The sequence below is a fragment of the Mus pahari genome, chromosome 12 (assembly GCF_900095145.1).
Source record: "Mus pahari chromosome 12, PAHARI_EIJ_v1.1, whole genome shotgun sequence".
In the NCBI taxonomy this organism is placed as follows: domain Eukaryota; kingdom Metazoa; phylum Chordata; class Mammalia; order Rodentia; family Muridae; genus Mus; species Mus pahari.
This window is the reverse complement of record NC_034601.1, coordinates 33863472-33873040: the sequence shown is the minus strand read 5'-3', so window position 1 is coordinate 33873040 and position 9569 is coordinate 33863472. Positions and strand designations below refer to the sequence as shown.

The following is a 9569-nucleotide window of genomic DNA, read 5'->3' as shown; positions in this document are numbered from 1 at the left end:
GAACTTTAGGGAAAGCATTTGAAATGTAAATAAAGGAAATAGTAATAATAAAAAAATGAAAAAAAAATGGTGGTAGAAACAGACAGGGAGATGCACAACAAAATGGAAAAGAAAGAGAATAAAATTATTCCTACTTTTGTTTTTTTTTTTTTTTTGGTTTTTCAAGACAGGGTTTCCCTGTGTAGCCCTGGCTCTCCTGGAACTCACTCTGTAGACCAGGCTGACCTCGAACTCAGAAATCCACCTGCTTCTGCCTCCCGAGTGATGGAATTAAAGGCATGCGCCACCATGCCCAGCAAATGATTCCTACTTAAGAGCAAAGTCCTGCTGCTATTCTAGTTCAGCCTCTAGCTGTGCTTTGGTGGGTGTTATTATTAATAAGTACTTATTAATCTGTCACCATGAGGCACCCAATACACATGCGCACATACCCCACACACATATATATTTTTAAATTAAATATTATTTTTAAATTGAGATGGGAAGGTAATACCACTTCTCATCAGAAAATTAAACAATAACTAACTATACACGTGCACACAGACACAATGAATGGATTATAACCCATCAGAACAGGTGAAGCTGAAATGCCCTAGACCAACAGTACCTAGCATTCACAGGCTGGATGTAGAGAGTCTAGAACTATCCTGTGGTAGGAGCAAACACTGGTGCATCCACTTTGGAAGAATAGCAGTACCTACTAAAATGGAACATGATCTGTCTCTGCAGAAAATAACCTGCTAAACAATGCCTGCCGGAGTGTTTGTAGCCGCGCAGGTAAAGCCCAGGGAGTGGAAGGTGTGTGGAAAGGTAAGGGGGATCAGACTTGGGGAAAGCTGAGTGGGGCCAGCATCCAGGACCACATAATCACGACAACCCCAAACAAGCCGCCAGAGGCTCTTGGCCACTTGCTGAAAACTAGAACTTCAGCCAGAGAAAGCCACAGGGCTGTTCTGTGGAGAGATCCAGTGCCTAGATCGCAGGCTGTGTGCTGCACACTAATATCCAGCACAAATACTAATCAGGGGCTGTGGCTGCCTTGCTGCCAAACGGCAAGTTAATTTTATCTCTAGAAAGGGCATAAAGAAACTGCACCTCGATATTGCTGGTTTCAGCATTGTGGTAGGAAAGAAATAAACCTAAGCTTTCCCTTGGGTCGAGATTCTGAAAGGTGACAACTTGGTGGTTCTTGGTTACAAGCCACTAAAATGTGGCTTTGGTTTGGCACTGTGCTGTACTGAAGAAACCACGCTCACTGGGCCACTCACTTTTGTCACTGTGGCACCAATCTTAGAAAAACAAGGGAAAGAAAGGTTTGAGTGCAGCGTTCCAGAGGTTTCCATTGGGTCACAGCTGGCTCCACTGCACTGTGCCTAGGCTGAGGCTGAACACTGTGGTGACTGCTTGACACAGCCACTCACCTTGCAGTGGCCAGGAAGTAAAGCAAGCAGGGCAGGGACAGAGGGAGGACCCTTGGGCTCCCAGGCACACTCAACTATTCCAAATGACCTATGGCCTACTGGACGGTGATATCCCAGTCATGTTGGGTTCTCTTCCCTTAGTTCGTTCTCCCCAGAAATGGCCTCAGACCTATCCTGAAGTAAGCTCTGCTGATCTCCTAGGTATTTCTCAATCCAATGACATTGACAAAGATTAACTATCAAGCCTTGGGAACATGACTCACTCCATAAACTGCTTGAGACGCAAGCTCGAAGCCTTGAGTTCAGAGTCCCATAACCAAGGCCAGGCCTGAGGCTGGTGAGATGGCTCAGCCGTTAAGAGCATGAGCTGCTCTTCCAGAGGACCAAGCCTTGATTTCCAGCACCAACCCGGCAGCTCAGAACTGTCTTTAACTCCAGTTGCAGAAAATACAATGCCTTCTTCTGGCCTTCATGGGCAGGAGGCAAACACATGGCACACAGACATACATGCAAACAAAAACACGGCTACATATAAAATAAACTTTAACTTAAAGGGGGTGTGGTTTCTGGCCTACAGATGCACACCTGTAATCCTTGGTGGAGAAAAAGGATGTCTGTGGCTTTCGAGCCCATCAGCCGAGCTGCACTGGAGCTTGTCAGTTCAAGTACCTCTCGCAAAACAAAGTACAGAATGATTGGGGAAAACACCCAGCATCGACGTCTGACCACAGACAGACGGACGGATCACTCTTCACACACTGAGACAGATGGGGACACAGAGGGAGAGATGGAAGGGGAGAAACTGAGATTGGTTGGTTGATGATTAACCACCAAGGCCAAGTGTAGTGATGTGTCACTGTAAAGCCAGCGCTTGAAAGTAGAAGCAATGTGGGTCAGTAGCTCAAGGCCAGCCTTGTCAACACTGAGAGTTTGAGGTCACCCTGACTGTGTGACAGTCTGCTTCAACACAAACAAAAAAAACTAAGCCAGTTACTACTGCAAGTTGTCCTCTGACCTCCACACATGCACTGTGGCACACACGCACACCCACACACCCACACACCCACACACACACACACACTAAGTAATTCCATGTTTTGGTAAAATCTTGCTGTCGAAAATAAAGTCAATGGGAATGAGCTACAGGTTAAACAAACCCAGAATTATCTTAAATGCGTATTTAAGTGAAAATGCCCACAGCAGCCAGGGGTGCAGAGGTTTACGGCAGGAAGGCGAGCTGAATGGGAGAAACATGCAGAATTTTGAGAGCTGAGAAACTAGAATTTAGAAGACTGTGATTTAGGACTCAGTACACTTGGCATTTTGAGATCTCTAATGTACAAAACTAATAGAAAATTAAAGTGTCACAGTAAGGAATCTAACTACTCAGTAAGTGAAGAACCTTTCTGAGAATAACCTTGTTTGAAGAAGACATGGGAAAACTGCTGACGTGGTGTAGAAATGGGTACAGTCTACCGACCTAAAGCCCAGGGGCTGGTCAGAAGAAAACACTCTAGCTGGTAACGTGTTCATTTCCACGGAGGTGTGGGTTTAAATTTTTAATACAGCCACAAAATGTATCTGGAAGAGGAAAATTAAGCACATGGATGGCAAGGAGTGAGATGAAGAGTGTCGATGTATGGACTGGTGATGCACAGAGCAGCGAGGTCGGAAGGGAGAGAGATGCATATGAGGATGGATTTGAGTTGGAAACTTCACTAAGGACCGGAGTTAACTTGTAGAGATGCAGCTGCTCACACGCAGAAGCATCCACGGATCAGTACATACACATAGGTGGATGTGCCTGCGTGCGTCCCATTGTCCTGTCTGCTGTGAGACCTGAGAGCAAAGGGGTCATCAGCAAGTTTATCTTTCTGGTGACAATTAGGTTTCCGCAGCAATTCAGGCATGATCCGAGGCACGCTGAGTAAAAGGAACAGTCCTGCTGTGCAGAAAATTCCAAAAGTTGTAGACGCTCCCAATGTGGAACTAAATCCAAATATATTAATTATGCAATAGGTACACATAATAGAATTGGTAGACGAACCTTAAAATATTTATACTAACTAGATTCCCAATACTCAGAAGAAAGGTAAATGCACAGGAGATAGAAAACAATCAAACTACATCCGATGAAAACTATACCATCTCAGATGAATGGCTTCAAGGAGCACCGGTTGGGTCAGTTCTATGCTTCAAAGGAAAACTTGAAAGGGGTCATAAATATGGGTGGGCAGATGCCAACCTGTGCGGTGAGATGGTGTAATGGGTAATGGTGCCTGGGCTACTCGGTGAGCCTCTACTTTGAAGCACAAATCCAAAAGGAAGTGCACCACAGTGGTTCTCGGATACAAAGAGAAGATATGCATCACTGAAGAGAGAGATCCGTACATGAGATGTCTGTGGGCATCCTCTGAACAGAAAACAATACGTTGGAAAGCCTTCGAATTGCCAGACTATGAAATGCTGCCAAACAGAAGCAGGGAACCCCACACCTCTGTCCCCCTCCTCAGCTCCATGTCCTCAATGTAAACTGCAGTGTTTTTGCAGGTGTCTCCTTGTTCTCCGTTTACTGGAAGCGTTTGTAGGGTTCTTAAATTTATGTCAGTTTTTGTGAATCTATTAAGATTACAATTTTTAAACGTTTCATCTGTTAAGTGGTGGATTACAAACAGATGTGCACTCTAGAGACAAAGCTAGAGAGAGAGACTACTGAAGTGTTAAAAGGAAAGTGTGACACTCAGGCATTGGAACACACTGTGTGTGTGTGTGTGTGTGTGTGTGTGTGTGTGTGTGTGTGTGTGTATGTCACATGCGCTCATTGTGTGTACATATGGCGGCCAGCAGACAACCTTGGATGCCATTTCTTTCTTTTGCATCATCTATACTTTCCTTTCTCTTAGAGATGGTCTCTCACTGGCCTGGAATTCACCAAGTAAGCTAGACTGACCAATCAGCAAGCCCAGAGACCTGCCACCCCAGAATGGAGAGTACAAGCATGTGTCCCTGATGCAGGCTTGCTTTGCCAGCAAGCACGGCTTTTAACACATGGGGTCTGGGGACTGGACCAGGTCCTTGTGGAAGGCAAGCACTCTGGCAACTCAGCTATAACTCCCCAGGACCCCCAAAAACCTATCCTGTGGGTCTCTGTGAACCACTATGGCCAGCAGAGGATCAATCTGTGAGAGGCATGAAGGTAGCTGGGTTCAACAACTCAGTAGCCAGTGTTGGTTCCATCTTCAGGATCTGGCCCCAAGTAGTTTATTTTAGGCATATTTAAGCACAGTGCAATTTGGTGAAAAATTTCCCAGTGATAATTAATAAACCTAAAGACGTGACTACCTGGAAACTGTTTGTAAAGACATCTTCCATAAAGGCGAGCTCTATAGACTGACTATACACAACACCGTCCATAAAGGCAGTTCCTATAGATTGACAAGCTCACAATGGGGGTGGGGGGAGCCATATCCAGTGTGCTCTCAGCCACACACATAACACAAAGGTCACAGGGCCATTAACCACATCTGCTGCCAGTCTTTGGGATGGATAACAGGTCGATGCATTCCTCCTCTGAAGGAACAAGCCAGTGTGTCTAACATTCCAGGACCCCTTGTGCTTATCTGTGAGCACCAGGACCTGCCTCGGTGCCTCCCATATCATCCTTTAAGGCTTCTGGAGTCTGCCACTATTATTGATAGGAGGGGAAAGCCACATCTGTCAGGAAACCAACCTGGCACAGCAAAGGGTGGAACAAAGTGAAGGACAGTTTTCAGCCAGAAAACTGAAATGACAAAAACATAAAATGACGTAGATATAGCTTGAGAAAGGTGTGTCTGAGAAATAGCAAGAAGATCACAGGGAACCAAGATTTTAGAGATTCACTGGTTTTTAGCTACCTGTCATGAGAAGAAATAAATGACCTCTGTCTAGGAGCAGGCCATGTGATCCCACGAGGGCCAGTACATAGAGAGTATAATGCAGCCATGGACAACAGTCCTTACAATCTAGATCGCATGGGAAACTGGGCCAAGCACAGAGTCAGTCCACCTGGTATTTAAATACATACACGCACAGCATGTATGTAAAATGTCGCATGCAAAATGTGACTTTCTCTTGTAATGTGTTTGAAATAGAATGAGAAGTAAAGGGTTAGCAAGGCTCAGCCATGTGAAATCTGAATTAGTGCATGTGCCGCCGTTGGGAAATAAAAGAGAGGGCTGGGAAAAGCCACCATTACCCCCCATTCTACATCAGAGAATGCCGGTCTGCCAGCTTCCACTGCAGAAGAGGATCTGGGCGGAGAAGTCGGGAGGAAGTGCTGAAGAGTGCAAATTATTTTTGTGTTCACGCTCTTCATCACCATCAGTTTATAGAATATTTGTTAGACACTGAGGAGTAAGCAGATTTGATTTATTTTAATGCAGGCAGATGGCTTGGTCATGGAAATTGTGAAGAGATTTACCAAGCCGCTCCATCAGATCAAGGACACTATGGAATTAAAGGGCTCAAAAGAGACCCTACTGGTCTGTCACTCATGTTATATTTTCTCCTGAATGACAAAGACAATTTGACCTTCTGACTCGACACAACCATGGGGGGATGTGGGGTAAGAACACAAGTAATTTTTTCGAAGGAATGTACATCTTAGGAATGCTCCTAGCAATATAAATTGACCAATGGCAACTCAACATGCCATGTTCTGGGGCCACCCAAATTGCAAATTAAGAGCAATCCAAAGCCACAACCCCACGAAGTATTTTCCGGAAAATGACCCATGTGTAAGGTTCTGTCGCGATCTTGGCGTGTAAAACTCAAGGACCATTTCTTGTCGGTACAGCTTAGATTTGGGAATAATTTATCCACCTGCAAGAAAGGTTCTACTAACATGGTAACGGGGTTTATGAATCAAAAAGTCATTTTGATCCTATCCGTCCGACTGCTTCTGCCCATCTTGGAGACCATCTGGCTTTGTATGCAAACATCATCTTTCATGGAAATGCAAAGAACAGCCTGGGAACACTGCTGACGGCACAATGCCATCACTAACACAACTGGCAGTAGGCTGTGGACTACCCAGAGCCCTCAGCTTTCAGTTTAAGATGCTACAGCTTGAAGTCTTCTTCAAGGTCATGGGCTTCTCCTTTCTAATCAGTAGATGTGACGGTGAACAGTTTGTCCATCATGCAGTCTACAGGGGAAAACTCAGACATCTGCCTGTCTTAAACACAAACACCATCAGAGTGGAACAAAAGGATCAGAGGCAGCAACTGTGACAAAAATCATGCTCACCTATTCATGCCCCGCTTTGAGTGAGCTATAAGGTATCTGAGGGAGGGAGGTGGGGGAACAGACACACCCTGCGAGATGAGCAGGCATAGATCGGAAAGTCAGACCCTGCAGGATTCCATCTTACTGCCCACTTGTGATCTTTCCTACAGATGCAGAGGCTCCGACTTCCTAGACCTTGCCAGGCCATCTCACCATACATGGAGGATGGGGATAAAAATCAAATAACTGCTCTCAAGGAAGCTTTATGTTTAAAACCACGCAGATAACAGCTTCTTGCTCCCGATGACCTTACCACTGGAACTTAAAAGAAGAGATTCCATAGTCGAATTCCTTCGTCCTGCAGGTGAATGCAAGCCAGGAGTGTGGCATGCTCATCTTCCTGATCCTTACAACTGCCCCTGTGTGTTTGCTATATGCTGGGCACTATGCATGACCCCTTTAATTTTGACTGTTGTTTAATTTAGTTTTCTTCAGCATAAGAAAAAAAAAAAAAGTCCCTCTCCTTCACAAGGTAAACTCAAACTTGGGCATTACATAACATTTGCAAGGTCACGGGAAAATAAATAACAGGACACGAGGTTTAAACTGTTTGTCTGACTAGAAAGGACCATGAGCTTTTGCACAGTGCTCTTCCCCCACAAAATGTTAGACACATGTATACCCAAGCACTTCTACTTTGGGTAAGCTGGAGTACAGAAATGCCTGCACAGACGTACAGGCTGTTATCTACAAATAGGTGCACTACGACATTGCTGATAGCCAAACCTTAGAGGCATGAGGAAATAAACCACGGTGTATTCGTGCTGTGAAGAAGTAATAGTGCCACCAGAGAGGACGCGGTGAATGTGCGGTACCAGGGAGGGTTCCCACAATGACTTGCTGCGCTCTCAAAGTCAGTTACAGTACATTTTATCATGGATTAACTGTAAGAGGAAACTGGTCTGCCTGTGGCTTTGTTTTATGCTTACAAAAACAAAAACAAAAACAAAAAAACCTAAACCTATGCACAGAAAACCAGATTATCCAGTGGGTGGAAGTCAGGCCTGAGTCATTGCTTGTATAGACCTACATTAAATTAGTTTTTTGTACTGACAGTGTTGCCCCTGAGATTAAACATTATATAGCATACATACAACCCTTTCAGAAAGTCTGCGGGATGAAGGCAGACATTCTTAGTATCAGTAAAGTTCTATTTCCTTCCTGCCCTGTGCTGATGCCTGCACTGAGGCTGTGGTGGGTGAAATTTCTGGGGCCTTATCACTTGGGCCAAGACCATGGATCTACACTGTACTGGCAGGCCCTGGCCTCCTCCCCATTGTACACTCAGAGTGTGAGAGAGAAACAATCTAGTTTCATCAGCATCCTTGATGAAAACGGAACTATAATTGTAACGGTTCCTGGCCTTTTGCAGTATTCTGTGACACAGCATTTGTAATGTAAAACATTAATCAGGTACAAGGAAAGCAAGCAGCCGACCCAGAGGAAAACACATCACAGCCACGTGTGCTCAGAACTCAGAGAACACACCATGTCATTAGTTCAGTGTGCTGACATGAAGAATAACATACAGACAAGGGGTGACTGAGAGTCGGGACCTGACAGGTATTTTCTCAGAACAGGACAAAGTGAAACAACCCTTTCAAGTTGTCTGCTGCTGCTGACATAAAACTGGATCGAGGATTAAAATGTTATAAAATTTGTATCTGACCCTGTGCACTGAACAGCTTCACACCACTCTGGGAGACCATTCTGATGCAATCAGTAACAATAGTTGACAACCGGTGTATGTATGTACATACATACACACACACACACACACACACACGCACATTTATATATATATATTATATATATATATATATATAATCCTATAACATATCAGCAGTTAAGCCAATGAATCAATATTTTCCAATAGTCCAGGTGTAATATTACAAAAATATATGCATGTGTGAATGATCTACTCAAAGTATAAGACAAACCCATAGCTTTTTTTTTATGTACTATGTGTGAAATATTTAATTGCATGCTGTCCAATTCCACAGTGCAACCAACCTTTAACAAACATATCACATTTTGGAAGAATGTTGAAAGTACCAAAATTATATCACATTCTGGGATAAATAATATGAAGAGTATCCAAAATTATATGAAAATGCCATTAGAATGCTGCCTGGGCCAGGCCAAACAAGCTCCATGCATTCTGACAAAACCAAGACACTGGATTTTAACGCACAGGATACAGAAGCAGGTGTGTGCTAATGAGCTAGACCTTTAGAAGATTTCCAAAAATGCCAAACAGAGACACTCATGTCATTTGGTTTGGGTGGTAATAATTACTTGTCAGGAAAATATGTTGTTTCTTTTAATAGCTCATAGATTTCTTGGTGAATCTCTGAATCATTTCTTTTTAATTCCTAGCACAGTAAATACAGACACATTCTACGTAAACAAAGCACCCTGTGACCCTTGACAATCTTTAAGGCCTGAAGTGTCTTTGCAATTGGGTAACACATTTCTCACATGCTCTACACACTGTCTTAAGTCTTGGCCAGCAAGAGCTGGTACAGCAACCTGTGTTTACCAGTGGGTGACACTGTAAGGCAGCTCTACACTGCAAATTGTTTAACCAACAGAAGCCATCGTCACACACTAGCCTTGTGTGAGGATGCTGGCACCACAGGAATGATCTTTAGCTTCTGTTTCTACTATGGGTTTGTGTTCTGACAGAGGAGCTTGACCCAGGGGGCTGATGGAGCCCCCACCTAACTGATGGAGAAGATGTGAGAGCCTCAGCTGATGGAGAAGATATGAAAGTCACAGCTGATGGAGAAGATGTTAGAGTGACAGCTGATGGAGAAG

The 9569-nt window shown here is 44.2% G+C and overlaps 1 protein-coding gene across 3 annotated transcripts in view; it reads right to left on the bottom strand.

The window, feature by feature from the left end:
- Igsf11 (immunoglobulin superfamily member 11) overlaps positions 1 to 9569 on the bottom strand; it is a 129457-nt gene that overhangs the window by 113637 nt on the left and 6251 nt on the right. The window contains exon 1 of one of the 3 annotated variants that reach the window (XM_029544268.1): positions 2007 to 2024. The exons of the other annotated variants lie outside the window; for them this stretch is intronic. The gene's annotated coding sequence lies outside the window, so the exon portion shown is untranslated. Of the gene's footprint in view, positions 1 to 2006; positions 2025 to 9569 lie in introns of those variants that run through there. 3 annotated transcript variants of the gene reach the window in all.